Source organism: Coturnix japonica, chromosome 4 (genome assembly GCF_054131305.1).
Source record: "Coturnix japonica strain WE chromosome 4, WE-NBRP24, whole genome shotgun sequence".
NCBI lineage: Eukaryota > Metazoa > Chordata > Aves > Galliformes > Phasianidae > Coturnix > Coturnix japonica.
The window spans coordinates 52,329,887-52,351,515 of record NC_140666.1 but is presented as its reverse complement, the minus strand read 5'-3'; the positions used below and the strand labels follow the sequence as shown (position 1 = coordinate 52,351,515).

At 40.1% G+C, this 21,629-nt stretch overlaps 1 long non-coding RNA gene across 3 annotated transcripts in view; it reads right to left on the bottom strand.

Annotated features, from left to right (window-relative positions):
- Positions 1 to 18,075: 18,075 nt before the first annotated feature.
- Positions 18,076 to 21,629, bottom strand: part of LOC107313379 (uncharacterized) — a 519,257-nt gene continuing 515,703 nt past the window's right edge. For all 3 annotated transcript variants that reach the window (XR_004307159.2, XR_004307160.2, XR_004307161.2), the window contains one exon: positions 18,076 to 18,183. This is a non-coding gene — a long non-coding RNA (uncharacterized LOC107313379). The remainder of the gene's footprint in view (positions 18,184 to 21,629) is intronic.

The window sequence follows — 21,629 nt, the reverse complement described above, 5'->3', positions numbered from 1 at the left end:
GATTCCAAACAAATATGTTACTGTCACCCATAAAACTACTTTGATAACTTATTTACTGTAACTTTGGGTGACATTGTCAAAGATTGATGGTTTCATAAAATCCATAGGTGCACCAGGTCACCGCACTGTTCTTGAAGGGATTTTTTCTGTCAGATGTGTGATGTTGTTAAGTAGTGAATGGCTACTGCAATTGCTCAATGCCCACTGCTTTGTGTACATATTGTTAGGATATAAAATGGGCTGATGAACATCAGAATCATCTGGGATATTTAAGGCAAACTTAAGTAGAATATTTCATTTCTTGCCTAAACTTTTTACCCCAAAACCTTGAGAGACAAGAGTTATACATAATGTAAGTGCAACCAGTTAAAAAAAAAAGATTAAAAAAGGATAAAATTTAAAATGAAGGTAGAAATAAGTACTTAAATGAAGCAATCTCAAAAGAGAACCAGCAATCAAAGTCTAATATCCTTGTATTGTGCCAGATAATGAAACATTAAGCTGAAGATAATAAGATTTCTTTCCACTGGATGGTCTTCAGCATAGTTAAACCTACGAATGAACAGATGAAGTGTTTTATATACGCAAAAGGTTATATGCCAAGGATTCTGAGGGGTGAAAAAAATCCCAGCCAATTCACCACTAGCTAAGTAGAACTCATTCACTACTCATTTGCTTTTGAAATTGTGTCATGATTAAATGCCTTTTAAGACACAGAACTTCACCATTGTACACATCGATGGGGACTGAGGATACCATGGACATTTTTACCTAGCTTCCCTAAGGAAACCAAGCCTAACCAGTTGTGCTGTACATATGAGTACATCTATGCCTTCATCCTCCCCAGTAAATTCAAAGACTTGCAAATTTCTATTAAATATGACAAAAAGGCAGACATCTACAAGCCAGCAGATTTCTAAAAACTTTCACAACACTGAGAAATTTGAGAGATATGCATGCTAGCAGTCCCCCACTGAAGGAGCAGGTAGGGGTAAGTCTCCTACATCAGCCTCCAAGAAGCCAGCACTGACATAAGAAATCATAGGAAGCCAAGTTAAATTTATCCCAATGCCCATGGAGCCCTTTAATGTGCTGGTGAGGTGCAGTAACACTAGTAAAATAATTACTGTCTTGTCCATGGTACTGGACCCTGGAGAATAACAAGGCAGAGGATGCAATCAGAGCACCCTCCTGTCTTCTAATCACTAATGCTGTAATACCATGCCCTGTAAAACAGCAGCCTTCTGTACAGCAAATAAAAAGAGAACAATCTTCCATACTATTTTCAAGGTGCATTAAATTGCTAATGCAATAAAATGAGCAATGTTTTCTCAATGAATAGTTTTGAGTGGATGTTTTCTTTTACACTGTAGTCTCTTTAACTATCACAAGTATTCACAGCACATCTGATTCATTCAGTGTTATAAAATTGGCACAGGCTGCCCAAGGAGGTGGTGGAGTCACTGTCTCTGGAGATGTTCAAGAACTGTAAAGATGTGGCACTGAGGGACGTGGTCATGGTGGGGATGGGTTGGTGGTTGGACTGGATGATCTTAGTGGTCCTTCCAACCTCTGTGATTCTATGATTCTAAAATCTCATCCATGTATTTCCTTCAATACACAGATGTATTTTTTTTTCCTTCTCCTAAACTTTTGGTTAAGTAGAATCTCACAGATGACATATTCCTTAACACGTTTGCAAAATTGCTTAAGAAAACGTGCACTGAGAATGTGAATTGACACTTGTAATTGCAGTACCTTTCCAGCAAAGCTGGGTTCTCTTGGGAGTACATTTGGTCTTTGCAGAACAGCAAACGTGCTAGGGTTTTTTCTTCTCTTTCTAAAACAAAACACAGTAGTGCACAAAGAATGTGACAGATGGCTGCTTCCTAATCTGCACATGACATATCTTTCAATTACAGAATTTGTTGCTTAACGTCTCAAAGTCCATATTGATTATATGCACTAGCAGAGGGGCAGTACTGAAAACAACCGGCTCTAGTAGAGAGGCTGAACCGTCCTCAGCGTGGAGTTTAATAGTTGTTCCTCATAAAGCAGGTGAAAAGCTAAGACAAAGAAATTTTGCCAGATGGTAACACAACATGTTGTGCTGCTTTTCCCCTGGCAGTTTACAGCAGGAAAAGTCTCTCACGGGAGTGAGGATTTGGAATATTTATTTTTTTTAAGCATGGGACACAATTCATATCTGCTTTTGAGGTGACAGCGTAGTCTAATAAGTACCTCGTGAGACTTCCAGATAAGCTGCGGATGTTATCTGAATGTCACATGGGACTTGTCCTGCTCTTCTGCCAGGGTTAAGCACTCAGTAGTTTAGAATCAATCACTGAACTGAAAGACAAAATGTGTATGTTTTTGATACACACATTAAGGAACCAGATTAATTATCCACCCACACCTTTGCGAAACTGCAAGCCAGTAACATAAAAACCAACTTTTTCTTTTTTTTTTTTTTTTTTTTATGCTAAAAGGAAGAAAAATACCATGGCAACTTTTCTGTGCTATTTAATCACATTTACTGAAATTTTATTAGGTGCTTTTGAAGTAAAATGGCAGGAAATAATCTAAAAATAATGTGCTTTTAAATAAAAAGGCCTCGAATTTGAGTATAAAAAGGAAACCAAATCTCTAATTTAGTGGAACCAGTATGATTAAAAATAATTACATTTGCAAAGTGAACATTTGGAGAAAAAATGATTAATGTGCTTAGTAATAACATCCATCTAATTTGTATAATGAGCATTTTCATTTAAAGCCATGTTTCCATTCAAAACATGAGAAGATTAAAAAGAAATAACTCAGAGTCTTTAGCATCATCTACCCGTATTTACATCAGCATCACGATTCTGAGCATGACATGGCTTAATGGCTCCGTTTGCCATTCAGTCAAACAAAAAACTGAAAGCAACAACTTTTAATTAATTTTTTTTTTTAATCCATAAACTTACATACATGCCATGGAACATTAATTGTGGCAAATCAAAGGAAATACTAGACATTTAAATACTGATTGCTCTCCACATCAGCAAAAGTACTGAATTTAGTAATCTATCTAGATAGAAATTAATATTCATTAGAACTCTACTATTAACTTTTGTTGATAACAACCTTAGAAAACATTATTTTGTCTTTCTTCATGCAATTATTACTGTAGACTGTGACTCTCCAAGCCAGACTGTCCCTATATAGGGAGCTTGGTCATTATCCTCAAAATGAGTCACGGATGACGCCAGATCACAACCCAAACACCACAGCTCTTTGAGTTAGACTCTAGCAGGTCTCATAATGAGAAGTTGATCCAAAGAAACAGAGACGTTGCTGCTGACAATATGCCCTGCACCTCTTTGTCTCTAGGGCCCCATCTCTCATGTTAATACCATCTCCATCTCACATGCCTGCACCCAAGTGCCATAATCTTGGCACTCCGCAAGCATCTCACATTGTAGGCAATTCTGACTCTGCCTCAAAGGCAAGTTTTAAACCTGCTCCTGAAACTGTGGCATTTCAGGATCCTCGGCCCTCTTTCAGATTAGCAGGTTTCTACAAGCTTTGAGGAATTCTAGCCTACAGCCATCATACTGTATGGTAACTTTATAATCTGTGTGTATGAGAGATGGGCAAAAAGCAGACAAAGACTATTGCCTGAGTCCCTCCACAAAAAATAATGCTAAGCAATTCACCAATTTTAGGAGTTGGATTTGATTATTTGATCCTTATGAGCCCCCCTCCAACCTGAGGATCCATTATATCATGATTCCTTTTTGTTCCCTATAACCTAACTTCTCCTCAGCATGTGCCTGCGTGATCTAGTTAGTCCACTGAATTTCAGTTCAAATTCATGAGAAGTTTCACAGGAAAACTGAGTCTATGATGCTGCATCACTTCTCCAATGCAGTTATTGGTTAGAATCACTCACCATGTACTCTCTACAGGTTTTGGAGCAAACTATTTTCCCTTTGCTGGCTAAAAGACTGGAAAACAAGCAAACAAGGAAACAAACAAACAAAACAACAGTTCACATTCAATCCAAACCACTATAAGGCACCAAAATGAGATATCTTTTCCTAGTTCTCATTTTTCAAGGAGACAAATAGAAACTGAAAAAGAAAAACAAAGTTACTCCCTACAAACCTCTTCTAGGTGTGCTATATTCAATTTTCTGAATGTTTAATAACACTTTCAAACTTGCAGACTTATTAAACAAGACAAGGACATTTTAATTTCTCCTGTGTCTCTAGCCTTGTCTGTGCCAGAAAAGTTTAAGTGGTTTTTATGTTGGCTGACTGAGCTGGTTATAGCTGTCTGCGCTCCCAGTACTGAAAGACTGAACGCGTACAAGAGTTGCAAAAACATAATCCGATAGTTTATGTGTTAGATGCCCAAGGTCAAGGGAGCAAATCCCTTAGTCTGAGTGGTGCATCAATTGAAAATTAATGGGGCTGTTAAATGTTAAGAGGAGCTGTAGTCACGTTATTGTGCTCAGTGCTGGGGCACAGGGGTGAGATGCTACAGAGGACAAAGCGAATGATCTAATGCATCCCCCTGGCCTTAAAATTTATGAAAATGAATAAAGACTGAACTTCAACTCCCATTTTGGTATAAAAGTGCATTCTTCAGTTTGAATCAAGTTGTGTGGAAGCAGTACTAAACCCATAAAAAAGAAGCCCTAGTACAGTGATTTAAACATGCCTTAATATGACAAATGCAAGAAACTTCTCATGTAATCAAACCAGTTAATTTTTTCTTTAAATGGTAGCTTTCTGTAGCTTAGGGTCTCTGCAGCAGAGAGCTACCAGGCTGTATGCTGCCCAGTTTACCCAGTTAAATTTTCCAGCAGATGTGCTGGGGTACCACTCACTACAGCCCTGCAAGATATCACAGCCTTCTGTCCACTCAGGGATGCAATGTGGCTATCTCACTTCCAACAGGATGAGGACAAGTGTAAGGTGGTAATTGCTATGAGAACATAACCCTGGCAGAGATGGGAGGAGCAGCATCCGCAGCCACTGCACACCTACAAGATCCCACAGGGTATGGGACACAGATCCACCACTGCTGTTGGCAGATCTGATGGGACAAGCATACTCAGCCCCTGCCTGCACCTGCAGGTGTTGTTCCCTTTAAGGAGAAAAGGCCACCTAGGATAGAAACTAAGCTGTCATTTCTAAGGTGAGGAAATGAAGAAGCAGTCACAACCACTATTCAGTTAATCAGGGATAACAGTGATGACCTCATTCTGTCAGGAAATATGCACAGTGGTGACCTCCTCCTTGATCAGGAACAATGGAATACGACAGTACAGCCATTGTTTCCACATAGATCAGAACATTTCTCCTCCTCACTCCCCTTAACAGTGATACATGCCTGTAGCTTTTTCCTGTACTTCTGACTTCACTCATCTGGTATATTATAGTGCCAATATTAAGAATTCATAGAAATATCCTCATGATCACTTGAAATCAAGTTCCTACTTAATGAGAATTAATTGTTGATGGTGGAGCATGGTGATAATCTGGGAGCATTGGAAGCCCTGTTTAGTTAAGAAAGGACTGACAGCAAGCACGGCCTCGCTGCCACTTGGCACACCAGGGAACCAAACCACCCTGCTGTGCAAACTCCTCCATTAATTGGTAGCGGCTTAGAGCTTTATTACTCTAGTTCAGAGTCCCTGACCTGCATTTCCAAAGTGATTAATAGGTTCTCTAAGCCATTTTAATAAATTTTGTGAGGCCCACTCTAATTTTACAGACTTATGATCTGCATAAAGCCAGGCCCAAGATCAATATCAAATAATCTCTGCATCGACCCTGCAATTCCTGAAGGAACACGGGCAGTTGCTTTAGAGAGATGTCACAGGAAGAGATGGATCATTCATCCCAGCTAGAGGTTAGTTGTTCCTTCCCTGTTTAACACTTCCCCCATTATTGATAGACTCGCTCTGGCCAACTTCATTTTCCAGCCAATTATTTTCATGATGCCTTTTTTGTTGAGATTCCTAGTATTAAATGTCCTAATTGTAGTTTCTCTAACACTGAAGTCTTTTTTGTAGTTCCTGTTGGTGAGAGGCTGAGTGGCAAAACCCTCACGTGAAATAAGTGAAGCCCAGAACTTGTGAAAACGAACCCTCCCTACCACCATTACTATTATTTTTAAATCTTTAATGTACAGGAAAACAACAGGAAGACAAAGAAGCTGGAGGCATGTGTAGATAATCTCTTCATGGCTTTCACATTTCTTAATGCCATTCTCATTAAAAAGTTTTTCCTGCCAACTGCTATTTTCTTATGTCTTCAGACTGTCAGCGTTAATGATGAGCAACTCTACTGCAAGGTATTTACATGCTGTCTCGTCACCACCACAGACAGCAATTTTATAAATTGTGACAGAGAGAAAGAGGGAAAACTTGGGAGTGATTTCACAAACTGGGCCTCTGTGCTCTCTGCAAATGACTATGTGATAACTCAGGAGAAGCGCTTCCAGTACATGGATTAGTAAAGCACCCCTGCAGGCTAATTCTAATGATTAGGTAGGTAAGGTTTTCCAGGGTGGATACTCACACTACACAGTTAGGGTAGCTTACAGCAAGCATGGATGTATCTTAAAAGTACGTCTCTAGACAATGCATCATTATTGACCCTCTCCTTGGTACCCTTTGTAGCTGCCCAATGTCTTGGACACACCCCACTAACTCTGTATGTGGAAACAACACAAGGTTCCTTACATGCTGATTATGTCCTAAACTTTCAGAAGACAAGTCCTTGCATTTGATTTCAGCAGCGTCCCAGGAACTTACGCTCCACTGACAACTTCTAGGGGTGCTGAACTCTTCTGCTCAGCACCATCGAATGAGCACCAACCATGTCATGCGTTCCCAGAAACACAATCTTGTGTTGCCTATGTGCTAAAGATTGCATGTAGTTCAAATGAAGCAATGGCACCACACAGTTTCATTTTCTCCATATACCTTCATTGTTCCTTTCTCCAGTTTCCACGCCAGCAATTCTATTACTTTTTTCTCCTTCAGCAAAGGCGGGACAGTTTCCACCAGACCACAGGAAGTGACAGTGTAGACTAATTGGTATGCAACCATTTTGTTGCTGACTCCCTGCTTACTAATGCTTTTGGGTAGCTATCAATAAACACATTTGCAATTGGTTCAATAACAGAGATGAGAGAGAAATTAGATGGATGTCAGCATGTGGTAGAAATAGACATTCATGCTAACATTAGGTATACCAATGTTCAAGCTTGCCATCAATGACAGACTTACTTTTCTTCCCAATACTAAGAGCTCATTTCAGCCCAAAACTCTCTAAAGTAGGCATTTGCCTTGAAGGCCTCTTAGAAGGAGAAGTAAAGACCACAAATGCTCACATCGCACGTCTATGGATAAGCTCAGGCCTTGATTATCCCAAAATGCCTATGCAGAGAGAGGATGTACGGTCAGTTGCATTCGAAGTGCAAAATGCATTCTCAGTTCATCCACCTGCACTTTTGCTAAACTTTATATAAAATGTTTGCAGAATAAGCCACACAAACAAAACTAAGCATTTCTTGAAAGACAACATCAGAACCAGAATAAACAAAATCACTATGGACCCCAAGATCAGTTTCTTTCACTTGAATTATAATGCCCCTCACCACTGTGCAGTAAAAACAGATTGCCAATTACTTACATTCAAGCACTGAGCAGGATACATCTTTTACAAGCCTAGAGGTAAAAAAAAAGCAGAATGTTGAATGCACAGACTGCACGTATTGCTGGCACAATTTGCTTTGAGTGGTGACTTAGACAGGTAAGGGATGTTTTTACGGCAGTCACAGTGCTGGCTGACCTGAAAATAGGGAATTTGTTCTGGAATTAGAGGAAGGCACAAATACTCTCCATGGAAAAGCATGGAATAGGTGGAGAGCTGGATGGGCACACAGATGAGAAACTTGGCTGGAGGGAGAGTAGCATTTGTACAGTGTATGAGTATACGTTTAATGCTACCTGTTTCACTGTCACTCTGAAAATGGAAGAGTTGCACAGTACACTTCGAATACCAAGTATGTATCACTCAATGCCATGTGTAAATCCTGAAGAAATGAATTAAAAATGCAGTTAATTTTTCCCATGTTTTAGAGCTAGATTTTAACTTGCTATACAGATTCCCACGGAGACTTGTTTGAGAGAACTAATGAAACATTAATGCCTGAAAAAGATTTTTAAGAGTGGTACTTTAGGAACTATTTGGCTTTGATAAAGGGTTTGACTGTGTGATAACCCCAGAGCCTGCAGTTATAGTACAATATTTATAAATGGAAGAGACATTTACAGCCTCATAAAAGCTTCTGTTTATTGTTATAAAATTGCAGTGTTGCACTGAAACATTAGTATCTAGGTTAACCTGTTCCTTGTAGCATTGCTACCAGAACAGATTAAGCAGTTGAACAGGCATAATAAGCAAAAATACCCAGCAACTGCCAAACGACAGCAATAACGTGGGACAACGAAAGAAGGTAGTCCAAGCCACCACCAAATCTGCACTCTGCCTTTGGCTCTTGAAATACATAGTTCAGGAGCACAGGCAAATCTGGAGTGGAAGCTGAGCAACAAGCTGTCCATGATGTCTTTGAAGACTTCCAGTAATCAGACTAGTTTCAGCTAGGAATCCGATGCCCGAGAAATGCTTAAAACACCACAGCAGGACAGTGGAAGGAGGATGTGGATGTGAAAGCTTTTGCTCCCCCTGTTCCTCCTGATTAAGTAGCACATTTGACATAGATCAGTAGCCTCTGCCGGTACGAGTGCTGGTGAATCAGAAATAGTGTGATACTTTATTTTTCCTTTCTGATGGATGTGCACCCATGGCAGTCTCTGAACAAATGTATTTCAATTTAAAACATTATGAGTTCAAAAGGAATGCAGAACTGATACTGATGCTTTCCTTTTCAAATCAGCTCAGCTTATAACCTCTCTACTTGAAGCAAAGTCTTGAGCAAATAGAGTTTGCAATGTGATGTGGAGGTTAATGAGCACAGTCTCCTTGTCTGGTTGAAACTGACAGAAAGAAAGCTACAGGGGCTGCTTCCTCCTTGGAGGTTCCTAAAGAAGTTTGTGGAAGTAGCTTGTGTCCCAGGCTCCAAGGGATCCACATCTTCCCTTAAGGGCTATATTTGTGGCAGGCTGGGCTATACAGTCTTTTAGCACAGTGTCTCCTTACACCAGTTCCACAGAGAGCCCTGTCTAGAGAAGATGGAAAGGACTGGAAATACAAGTTGCAAGAAGAACGCACATTCTAACCTCTTACTGAGTTAGCTTGCAATGAAACTCTATAGCTTCCTGAAACTTCAAATATTGAAGATGACCTTAAATGGACTTTCCAGTATCTCTTGTTTAAATGAATGCCTTTATTAACAGGAATTATATTTTTTGCTGAAATTTCTGATCAGCTCTTAGAATTCTTAATGGATGCCTGAGAAGCCACTTTTCCTAAGTCTTATAACCATCTTGGAAAGCTTCATTTCATTTTTTAATGAAATCTGGAGCTCCATACTTTAATCATTTTTTTCACTCTGACCTGTTAGGCACAACATCAGTTAGATGTGATAAAGATCCTCAAAGGCTTTTCAGTGAAGAAACTGTAGAAAATGGTATGCTGCAAACCTTCCCATAATCTTATGGCATGAAAACAAAAACTGGGAAATATTTTTTGCATTATCTTAGTTGAAGTAATTCAATATTCTCTGTAGAAGGACAAAGGTTCTAGGAATACTGTTAATACGTATAAATATATCATATAAACAAAGTATGGTTATCGTTGGAAGGGATCTTAAAGATGATCTTGTTCCAACACACTTCCATGGGCAGGAAAAGATCCCACTAAATCAGGTTGCTTAAGGTTCCATTCAATCTGACCTTGAACAGTTCCAGGGATGGGCATCAACAACTTCTCTGAGCAATCTGTTCCAGAGTCTCACCAGGCTAATAGAGAATAATTTCATAATTATATCTAATGCCAAACTACTCTTTTTCAGTTTAAAGCTGTTACCTCCTGCCCTGTAGCTATATTCTTTTATAAAGTGTTCCCCTCCAGCCTTCTTGTAGGCCTCCCTTAGGTACTACTTGGCTGCTATAAGGTCTCCAAAGAACCTTCTCTTCATAGACTAAACAACCCCAACTTTTTCAGCTTGTCTTCACAGGAATGGTTTTCTAGCCCTCTGCCTCTTGTCTGGATCCACTCCAATAGGTCCATATTCTACACTGGGGGTCTCAAAATAGTGGAGTAGAGGGGGAGAACCAAACCTGAGGGTCATGTTTCTTTTGATGCAGCCCAGAGAAGTGTGGAGCTGCCTATTCCACAGTGGGTTAAACCTAGCTGAAACAAAAGGGTTTAATTACTGGTCTTCATCTACAGCAGAGAAGACAGCAACCTTCAAATCATGTGCATGCACATGTATGACTGGACCTGGTCAGGAACTTAGTAATTTAGAGGAGTACTCCCATTGTTTCCACTTCGAGTGTGAATGATCATGATGAGCTTTAGATTTATAGGACTGCAGGAAATAAAGCTGCAAGAAAATCCAAGAAATTGTTTATCCCGATTCTCTCCCATTCATCTGACAATGTCCCTCCACTATGAAACGCCTGCATTTCATCCTTGTCTTCATACTTAAGGCTCAGCATCTCTACTTCCCTTCCTTAGGAATCTAATGACTTAATATGAACCATATAAGACAAAAAAATAAAAGAAACCATGTAAGATTCCTTTGACAATGATAATGCAGACGCATAAATCTTAACTGCTTTTTCAATTCGTGTACTGCATCCCATCAGATGTGCTCCCTGCTGAAATCAGCATGATAGCTACACATTTAAAATTGGTTCTTAATCTGAAGACCTTTGAGTTTTGAGACTACACACTTGCATTTTCAAACTTTGTGACATTTATATCAAGGCACCAGGGTTATTTGAACTTATTCTTTCATTATCAGTAAAAAAAAGTCTTCAATATATTATGTCATGATTAATTTGAACACAACTCCCTGGAACAGAAGGAAAAAAAAGAACGATCCTACTCTGAAGCATTAGCACTAAGCAGGATATTTTTTTGTAATGGAAATGTATCCTACCTTTTCTGCAGCTGACTCCTCTATTTTTGGCCTCCAAGATGTACCCATGCAGAGCACAGAAACTGCTCTGGACCAGGGAAGTGTAACATGGGTGCTTACCTCCCTCAGGGGAAAGGGTTCTGTAAGCTGCACTGGGATGGCTTGCTCAGCCTGGGTGACAGGAGCAGTGACACAGAAGTGGCATGCCTGGCAGATGGCTCTATCACTGTTCATTGCCACTGCCAGCCCCATGCCACTTTGTGCCACATACACTGGCTTCAGCAAGCAGTATGGACTGTACAGGAAAAGCTTTGCTAGCAACAGGGTGAGCTGAAACTGTGCCTGGGTCCTGCAAGCAAAGAATGGAGATGGAAATATGATGGGACTGCAACAGGCTCCACCTCGCACATTCCCCCAGGAGGAGCTGGCTAACAGTTACTGCAATTTACAGCTGCCATCCCAAAACATAATTAATGTGCAACCTAAGCCAGAAGGCTATCTTAAGGGAGAGCATGGTCTACTTAGCTCACTTACAATAGTAAAAGGGTCTTTATTTTTTAGGGATCACTGCTAATGGCAGACAGTTTCTTAGGGGCCATCAAGACTTAAGCAGATGTGGGAGCAGATGGCAAGACAATAATGCTTTTTTGGATGATTGACTAATACCTTTTGCCAAACGCCAGTGGTAATAAAGATATTTTGCCCATCTTAGAATAAGCGACAAAGAATTTTCATTCCAACATTGGCAGGAGTTGAGTTTCACTTTTCTTTGTGTGCTTGTAAGCACCAAGAAACACCCATAAGCTCAACGGAGATTTAACCTTCTTTCCCTCCACCCAAGAAATTGCAGTTCTCTATACATTTTGAAGAGGTAATACAAATGTTTAATCAGTTTTGTCATGTCCTGACTCTTTTGAAAGCAGGATGACATATATACCAAAGCAAGGGAGTAAAATCTGTCCAGCAAAAGGGAAAATTTATGGCTGCAATTTTGCAAAAGGGTCCCTCTGATGCAGTAAACTGCAAGAATGAAGCATGAAGAGTTTATTAAAGCCATAAGAATTCTGAGATGAGATTACAGCCTTTATACTCTGCCACGCTTCAAATTTGATAACGCATATCCCCCACCCACCTCCTCCCCCCTGCCACCGCTTTGGGAAAGGCAGAGAGGGGATAAAACCCACAGCGGATTGATTTTGATTTCACATGTAGTATTCTCATTAATTTTCAAGGCATCAGCTCACGCAGATCAAAGTGGCAGAAGACGCTGACATCAGCTTTCATATCTGAGAGCTTATCACTCCCTGATGATAAAATTGCAGGATTATCAGGGAGTGCATCTGCAAGTCTATAGCTACTGTAAAAAGCATTGTGACATATAAATGCACAATGTGACACCACTACTGTATCATCTTTACTGGAATACTTAGCAAAACATTGTCATTGTCACCAAATGACAGTCATGCCATTGACTGTACTTTACAGTTTGGTAGCCCTGGAAATTGTAACTTGGGGGACAGCAAAATCTTTTTGTTGCCCTGGCTGCCCCCATAATCACCTGCCATCTTTACTCCTCCTTTCTTCACACAGGGGGGTTGATAGGAGTCCTAAGAGCTCTTAAGTCACTAAGTAAACGGAGTAATTTCCCTACATCAGAGCCCTGTACTCCTGGTACTTGGCCTTGGACAAAAGGGAGAGGTTGTTAATGCTGTGTTTTGCAGGGACAACACAGTTGCATTCCCATACCACCCTTCTTCCTTCTAGTATGTCCAGTCATTCAACAATGCAAGCTTAGGGATGAGTTCACAACAGGGAAAATGCTATCTGATGAAACTTGGACATTTAGCTAGGACCTCACTAGAAGCACGGTTGTGCTGATCTAAGTAAGCTTAGTAAAAACAAAGTTGCAACATTTCTGAGACGTTTTTTTCTTTACCCTAGGAACAATATGGGGAGGCAAACCCTTTCTTGATAATCAGATCTCATTCAAAATTGAGAAGTGTTCATGGATTGCAAAGATTGGAGAATGAAGAGGAGAAAGCACACTCGGAGGATACTTCATGTCATGCTTCTCATCAACCACTGGGGAAAAAAGGTTATATTCTTGTATCTCTTAAATCCAAATCACTACAGCAATGATCACTAAGAAATACTACATAAAGAATCAACTCCAAATCAATATTCTAAGACACCAAGCTGTTCTGAAACTGCTAATGCACATAGCCCCCTTTTCCAAGGAAAGGGATTATACTCAGCAACAAGGAATGAACAGAAAGCCAGCTGGCTAATTAATGGGAATAGCAGTGCCATTTGGGATTAGAAAGAACAGCTAGCAATCCATAAAAAACAAGTGCTACGGTAGGAAAATCCGAATGGGAATTGCATAAAATTCCTTTTTTGAAGGTCACAGACTGACTCCTCTATATACGGTGCAATGTCACTACACTGAAGCACTGAGTAACAGATACCTCTCTTCTCTCCATTTATAGAAAAAACCTGTGATGCAAAACCAATACAGAGACTCCTTAAATATGTTCTACACAGAGCTCAGACTGAGGACATAATGAAGAAATGCCAGGCAGCAAAAATAATTATGCAACCTGTCAGTGCTGGTGACAGTTCAAAAACAATTTCTCCTCTAGAACTGGGCTGAAAATACTATTGTTCAGTGGGATCTTCTGATATTTTGAAATGAAGGTGTACTGTAAAATAGTGTAAGAATTGAGATTCCTCTCAAAATATTGCAGGGCTGTGTTTTGATACTGATGAACTGTTTTGCTTAAAGAGAGAAGAGAATGTCTTAAACCAACACTGAAGTAATACAAGAGATATAAAGCATTTTAGCATAAAATGGATGTCAGAGTAGAGAAATCTCAATGGAATTAAATGAAATAGCATGAAAATTAAATGTTTTAACTAGTTGAGACGCAAATCAGCATTATACAGATGACACAAGTAAGCTATTTGCTTCTACAACTTTCTACTGGAAACAGTATCAGAATGTGCCTAGGAAATTTATTCTGTTGAAACTGAATTGTTCCAGTTGAAAACACTGTTGTGCAACATTTTTGTTTGTTTTTACAGATATTATGTGGGAGCCAGCTGCAGAAAAAATTCTCTGTTCATGGATATGCAAACTTTTGGAAATGATTCCCCTTTTAGCTTGGTGTGTAACATCCTGAAAAATCCCATTTGATGGGACCAGATGCCAGTACACACCACTAAACAACCACACTGGATTGTGTTCTTCCCCAGAACAAAAAATAACATAATTAACCACAACATAGCCTACTGTAATGCTTTGTTTACAACCTCTTTTTCTGACCTGTCATTTCAGATGAGGATTTTTACAGTTATCCAGTGACCCTTCACCAATAAATCCAAGCAGCTTACCCATGTTCTTAAACTCTTTTCTTCCTGTAGAGCTTCCAGACACTCAAACACCTCAGGTGTCCACTTAATGGGGAAAAGGTTTTATTTATCAGCTGGGGCAGGTGAGTGTCTGCTAAGCTGAATGAAAATCAAAGTTGCTGCTGAAGACACCACTTGGAATTTTAATATCTAGACCACTCCAAGGCTCTTCTAGCTATCAGAAGGTTATCATTAAATCACATACATATAGCAGGTTAAAGGTCAGTCTTTTAAGGGAGTGCACATAAGTCTGTTGAGTTATTGTCCTTATTAGATGAAATATTCTGGCCCATAAATATTCATAGCTAAGCAACAGAGTAAAGATATTTGCTACCTACATGGTGACCTGTTTGTGCACACACCCTTTGCAAATGACGTGGTAAACAGCATGATTCCAAGAAGAGATTCCTAGTCTCCAGACTTCTCAGTTCAGCAACCCTAAGGTTGTACAACCTCTCACTGTAGCAGCTCCTTTCTCTTTGGACTGATGTCTAAGAATGGAGAAATCAGAACGACAGTTTGATTCCCATCCAACACCTTCCCTTCCAGCAGCCAGCTGTCACATCTTGGGTAGCACACTCAGTGCACCATGAAGGGCAGTTAGGGATGTATCACTGCTGTGACCAGCGCACACACAAAATAATGTTCATTATGTCATATTACCATAAACATCAAAAAAGGGGAGATCAAATTCAAAATGAACACTGCTTCAACTGCCCCAGTTTTCTCAGCCTGGTACCTTATACAAATCTGTTCCAAGGCTTACTGGAACACCAGCTAGGACCAAACCAAGTCTACCTGTGATACACACAAACATACAAATGAGTCCATTCTCCAGACCCAAACACAGCCATCATAGTCTGCACTGTACTTGCAGGCAAGAAAAAAAGAAAATGATTATTTGCTGCCTGTGATAATCTCTTTCATTTTGTTTCTTTTCCTGCTTAAACATTCCTAAGGCATCTGACATCTCCACAGATCCTAGAAGATACTGCCAGGAAATATCACCTTCAGAGTTCATGTAGTGGGATTGGCAGTGATGAACTGACCTTCCACTAAAGAAGGGCTACCAGGCAGCTACTAGCAAGGACCTCGTTTGGACAGGCATAGTGGAGAAAGGATCACCCTCATTCTGTCTTGACACCAGCCACGGCAGCAAACAGACCAGCAAGTGATGGAGTGATGGTATAGAGCTGTTCCACCTCCTCTTTTCATTTCTGTTTGCATTTATTGCCCCAGCGGGATCACAGCTCAGGTACACATTGAAGCAGTACATGGAATTTCCTGCAGAGAAAACCAGGAAACCATGGCATGCCTCGAGAGTCAACTGTCAGTGCATACAGAAATCAGACCTTTCTTTATCCAAGCAAGCCTGCTGTGGGTCTTCTATAAATGTCCAAGTGCATACTGAAAGCCTTTTATATTTCACATCCCAAATGCAAATATGCACTCACTCATACACTCCAGTCTTAAGCCCTTGAGCGTACTGTCACAATCTTGGTTTTTCCAGGTAATTCACATTTAAGCAGTTGCCCCTGCAAGAAGCGGATCTCAACCAGAAATAATACAACTTTGCAATAACTCCTGCTTCCTTTACACTGAGGAAAATCCTGAGCAGAAAAAAAGACCAATAAAAACTTTAAATACTGATGGAACACAAGACAGTAAACAAAACAGTCACATAGTAAAGCCTGTGATAGTAAAGAGAATCCATATATGGCTGCAGCCCCTACTCAGGCAAACTCCCAAGCTGCTCTTAATGGCATGAGTTGGGAATGACATAATGTGCCAGACCATTCAAAGTGGAACAGCTGTAATTGGATTGGTAAAGAAAAAGGAACTCAATCTAGAAGTTGGTAAATCAAGTGTTTGACAAGTATGCAATGACAACAGCCCAACTCACAGCTGGGACATGGATGACATTTCCTAGACCCTCTGTATACCCATATCCTGACTACACAGTACAGTAGCTCTAGAATCATGCAGACACTATGCAGTAAATGCACACTCTTCAACTTGATTTCTTCTTCCCCAAGAGAATACTCTATGAACATATAGGCTGCACATCCCCTCTGTTTTGTTGCAAGTAACTACCCACACATCTCCTCTCAGCTGGCGAACAGGTCTACACATTAAGGCTTTAACAACATCAATATTTGAGAAAACGTTCTAGTATGTATGTAAACCCACTGCCTTGCTGTGGTTCAGGTACTGTTTTTACCAGCATCTTCTTCAGTAGTAAGCCTTAAATATTTCTCCCTGGACTGGACATTTATGAAGTGCTGGGTTGCTAGCCAACTGTTCACCTGCAGGGGACACAGCATACTGCTACTTCTTACTACTTTAATCATGTAAATGTTTGCAGTAAGGTTATTTTGTGTTCTTGAGACAAAGATAAACATTGAATAGGAGAGAAAACTGAGCAAGCATCTTCCCTTGTGCTGTCATAATCAGAGGAAAATCAGGAGAGAATGAACTGGTCAAACAAATGAAAGCAAGCGTACAGGACTCGGGTTTTGTTCACTGGACCAAACTATCATCTGTGCTACAGCTCTCACCTACCACATTCCCGCAGTAGCGACTTACTCAGGTACTGTGCTCCAGACAACAAATTTACAACAGCATCTCATGGAAATGGCAGCTGCTTAAAATGCATCAGCAACGGTTTGAGAGAAATGATATTTAACTAGAAACACCAATACAGTTTTGTTGTGATTATCATTAAATGTGTTCCGTTTGCAATGCAAAACTGAAGATTTAAGACTTTCTGGACTTCCTGCAGGGAGACAACTACATTTTGATTGTCAGTGAAAACACTAACATTTAACAGAAAAACAGATCCGTGAAAACACAAGTGATTTTTCAGAGTTAAATAATTTCTTAAACACCTTTAAAATATGCTAAAACTATACTGATTCAAAAGGTAATGAGCATCACTAGTGGGAAGAATTCAAGCCTTGAAGTCAATGGATTTGCTTGTGTGAGTAATTGATCTACTGTAATATTCTTTTGTCTATAATGAGTATGCCATCCTCTCAAGTTGAAAAAAAATCACCTTCTTTTTAAGACAACATAAAAAGAGATCTGCAGTAGATGCGTGATCTGCAATTTGGGTAACTATGCTGTAAAACAGTAAAATTTCTGCTACTATGGAGAATATGACTCAGTTGAAGGCACTGAAATTGCATACTGAGAAAGCAACCAGACTTATTTCTGCCTGCTTCAGCCATCATGGGCTGTTGCAAGAATATGTTAGTAGAATGAACACATGAAACACTGTTCAGGGTCACTGTACACAAAACACAGAAATTTGTAGCCAGCAAGCTTTTTCCTGCCATGCATCCCCACATGGCTTTGTTATTGGAGCCATTCTTCTACATGCCTGACACTATGATTCTTGTCCTGCTCAACCACTGTAAGGATAAGTGACAAAAAAATATTTCCATATCTAGTTAAAGTGTAAGAAGGCATCTGACTACGCACAAGTATGGCTTAAATGGGACACACCATAAATACTGCGGATGACCTGCAGTTATAGAGTCATGGACTTACATTTTAGTTCTCCGTGCCATCATCAGTCACTGAATCGTGCTATTTCATCACAAGACAACTTCTTCGGTCAGTGTTTCCCTTTTTCTGCACAGAACCTCGCTAACCAATCTGTTGAACAAAGAAAGTACTTAATAAGTAAGGAAACCTTTTTCTGATCAATAACACTGGTCCATTCAGTGACATGGAGCATGCCCAAAACAGGGCCACAGAAATGATGTCATGGATGAAATACCTCCCCTACAAGGACAGCCTGAGATAGCTGGGATTGTTCAGCATGGAGAAGAGAAGGCTTCAGGGAGATCTGAGAGCGGCCTTTCAGTATCTAAAGTGGAACTATAAGAAAGAAGGGGATAGACTCTTTAGCAGGGTTGTTTTGATGGGACAAAGGGAAATGGTTTTGAACTAAAATAAAGGAGATTTAGAATGGATATAAGGAAGAAGTTTTTTGCAGTCAGGGTGGTGAGGCAGTGGCACAGGTTACCCAGAGAGGTGGTGGATGCCCTGTCCCTGGAAGCATTTGAGGTCAGGCTGGATGGGGCTCTGAGCAACTTGAAGTAGCTGTAGGTTTCTTTTTCTTGCAGAAGAATTGGTCCAGATGACCTTGAAGGGTCCCTTTCAACTTAAATGACTCTATGATTCTATGGTCTGTTAATAACAATGGTACTGCACGGAACAAATGATGCTATCTTTACTTTCTTACCAGTATGTACTAGAATATGACCATGAGCCTGTGCTTGGGCGTATTACCCCTGCAATTTCTACTTAACACAGAGGAAGAACAGTCCAAATGCAAACAGTTTTGTTATTGACTAAACTTCATACAACAACCTTTGTGCCGTTTACACACAACATACCTCACAATAACAAAGACAGCCAGACCCACAGATCTGCCTTCAGACAAGACTCCTCTTAAACACCAATCCTTGTTGCAGCCCCTCCTACTCTTCTTTTTCCACCAGCCCCCCCACCCCCTCTCCCTTTGTTTCTGGAGTTTTCCACAGAACAATTCTCCACGTGAATGGCTAATCTAGAACCTGTAAAATCCAGTAACATTCATGACACTCTATGCCTGGAAAAAAGCAATCTTTTGGACCACCCAACTTTCCAAATCTTCCCATCCATATGAAATTTCTCTAGTAAAGTCAAATTGGAAAGATTTTTATTTAAATGACCATTCTTTGAAATGTTCTCCTAGGACATACAATCTGCTCTAGTATTACAATCTATTTTATTACAGGGTTTGATGCCAAAGAACAGCCTCCAGCTCACTGGTCCTAACTACTTCAGTGCTTCTCCTTCTGCACACCACAAATGATCTCCAACACTTCACAGCACTAAGAAATCTCGCCTCTTCCAACAGCTACTTAAACTCCCGCCTTGAGGTGATGTAAATTAAGGAGTCTACCTACACAGCACATTTTACCTCTGCTTGCATACTGATATGCTGAGATAGACAGCAACCACCATGAGGCAGTGAAAACAAAATATTTATGTTCCTTGGAATGAATTACCCTGCAGTCCCTAATTATGTGCCCATGGAGGAAACAGCTGCTTGCTGGGGTTTTCTTCATGTAGTCTATAGCAGCACAGTGGGATTACTTGGCAGAAAGGTGAGCTGAATGCACATTGGAGAGTGCTGTGTGCTGTTATCTAGTAGGGAATAAAATTAACAGTCACATCCTAATTAAGGGATAAGATGTTTTTTTTGCTCTTTGAAGCATTTAAGGAAGGATCCTATGTCTCATTCTAAAAGACAGAATCTCTTTGCAAACTACAAGCTCAGAGAAGGATTTACTAAGACTGATCTATTAGTAACGCCGATGGGTCAGACTACAATGGTCTTGTATAGCTTTGAAATCTTTAATACAAGAATAAATAAAAGGCTCACATCATCCACATTCACTGTTAACCTTCATTATTTCTTTCATACACTTTAGCCCTGTGACTCCTTCACTGGCACACTTGAAGGATCAGAAGCTAAATGAGAGTCAGACTTTCAGTTAATGCAGTACAGTCAAATCCATCATCAGTTTCTCCACTCACTGGAAATCATTTGCAAATCTCCAAGTACTGGCTAAGGACATGAAAACAAAGCTGAAGTCTGGAAGAATAGAGGGCATTCCTACCCAGCCTGAGAACTAAAGTACAAGGAAAAGTGAAGGCTCCCCTGTACTTGCACCTGAGTCTGTCAAAATCTGAACTACCGTGACATTTTCAAAACACCAAATGTGCATGGCTAACATACCTGCAACGATTCCTACTCACTAATCCAGAGCCCCCTGGACAAAGGTCTAAGAGGAAGGTATTCCATACTCATTGACTCCCTTTCTTATCAGATCAAGTTTCAACTGTAAGTGCAGAGCAAGAACGATAAGCAATGTGCCTTTGATAGTCATTTGTGGGTACAGGGAAGAAGTTTTTAAGTCTTAACTAACTGTAGTTTCAAAATAGATTTTACACTGGAACAATAAAAACTAAGAAATTTATTGATATTGATTCTGTGTCCTGGGCAGGAAAGGAAGGCAAGAAAAAGAACGAAAAGACAATGACTTCATTTCTGTGAGTAATTCTGATCTACCGGGTACAAATCAAAAAAGAAAAACTTGACGTACACTTTGAAGAGTAATTGATGAATAGATGAATCCATTAATTCAATCATGGAGTTTTCTGTCTTCTTCTGCTATTAAGCTCTCTTCTTTCTCACTAGCTCTCATTTTGCAAAATTACTTTCTACTCAGTTGAAGAGTTACCTTTCTGGTTAACTAAGACTTGAGATGCCACATGACAAACACAGTAAAATATTTCTGAGGTCAACATATTTTTTGAATGGTCAAAACCCACAGGAGACTGGTAAGTGTAAACAGCAGATACTTAATATATAGGACTGTGAGCATTTCAGATTTGCATTGGGAAATCTCACTGACAACACAAAGCCCCATTTGCAGAGATAACGGGACACACAGGTTGACCTCCATCAGGTTTCCTGGAAAGCCAGGCTTTTAAAGGAGGCTTGTCCCTAGGGAACTGTGATTGGCATTGCCTGTGATCTGTATTTACTTACGTGGCACGCTTCACCCATCTCCCTGGGTGCTGCCAGCAGGTAAACACTTCTGAAAAATCACACTACTTTTTCAAACCCCAAAGAGTGAAGCCTTGAAATACTTTCTAGGCACAGAATGGAAAGGAAAAAGTAATATTTGAGAGTAGAAGCCAGAACATGTTGTGCTATTCCAAATCACAGCATTGGTTTGCTATCAACATCACTCATAGCAACTAACTTTGCATGTTCAATTTCCTGTCTAATCAAGTACTGGAGTTATCTCCATCTCTTTGAGTTGTTGGCAGACTCTGTAGCTTTCAAGCCCAGATTTGGAGTACAAAAACAAGGTTTAAAAGATTTAACCTTTCATTAAAGACATCACCGTTGGTACTTATCTATCAGCAGCACTGTAGCCGCAAAATGAAATCTATACCATGAATCTCATTAATATCACACTGCTAGCCATCTTTCCCTGTTCATGCTATTTCACAGCATCCAGTTTCATTCCTCTGCA